Consider the following 1,317-nt stretch of genomic DNA (forward strand, 5'->3'; position numbering starts at 1 on the left):
GGACCCATTCTCCACCCCTTCTATATATGTCAGGAGAACCCCGGATTCCCCTCCAGACACGATTTAGCAAACTTTTCCCGATCGATCCGACCCACCGAGGCCGTTTCGACCGTTCGCCGCGCCTACTAGAGCTGATTTCTTCGGACTCCGATCAGAAAATCCGCCGATGCATGTCGTTAACACCTAGTCCGCCTCGTCCGATCGATCGAGGCCGTTTCGACCGTTCGCCGCGCCTACTAGAGCTGATTTCTTCGGACTCCGATCAGAAAATCCGCCGATGCATGTCGTTAACACCTAGTCCGCCTCGTCCGATCGATCTAGGCCGTCTCGAACCACCCATCGCGCATCGAAAGTCGCATCTCTCGAACTCCGATCCGGAAATCGGCCGATGCATCACGTTAACTATTTCTTATATATCTAATATAATATACATGGAGACGGTAAGAATTCTTTTAATCGAAGATATACATATACTTCTCATCAATATCCAAAAGCTTATCGAAAAATAAATTACTCAACTTTTACGTGAAGAATCGTTCACCCAAACCTTATCCCCTATATATGTCAGGAGAACCCAAGGTTCCCCTCCAGACACGATTTAGCAAACTTTTCCCGATCGATCCGACCCACCGAGGCCGTCTCGACCGTCCGCTGCGCCTACTAGGGCCGATTTCTTCGGACTCCGATCAGAAAATATACCAATGCATGTCGTTAACACCTAGTCCGCCTCGTCCGATCTATCTAAACAGTCTCGACGCACCCAACACTCTTTCAAAGTCGGATTACTCGGACTCAATCTGAAAATGGACCGATGCATGACGTCAACACTTAGCCCGCCTCGTCTGATCTATCTAAGCCATCTCGACCCACCCAACACGCCTTCCAAGTCGGATCACTCGGACTTCGATCTGAAAATCTCCGGACTCATTTTTATGAATATCCCCAGTCAGTAAGAACGTTATTTCGCCAATATATACCAACAATAAACCATATTCCAATAGCTGAACCAAAAATATAATTCCCGATCCAAACGTTCTGCATCGCCCAACGCGACCACCTTCCCTATATATGTCAGGAGAGCACAGGGTTCCCCTCCAGACAACACTTACGCTCTATCCCCGACTCTCGGTCGATCGATAGGCCAGGTCAGCGGTGTCTGTTTCGGCCGAAGCTCGGACTTTGGTCAAAATGTTCCGATACAAAATTTGAACCAAGATAGATACAGATATGATTCCTTCTTAAATATACGTTGATTATCGAACAGAATATGGTAAATATTTTGCGATGACCGAGGATTTCATGAATTTTTTTTTTTTT

Source organism: Harmonia axyridis, chromosome X (genome assembly GCF_914767665.1).
Source record: "Harmonia axyridis chromosome X, icHarAxyr1.1, whole genome shotgun sequence".
Taxonomy (NCBI): Eukaryota; Metazoa; Arthropoda; class Insecta; order Coleoptera; family Coccinellidae; genus Harmonia; species Harmonia axyridis.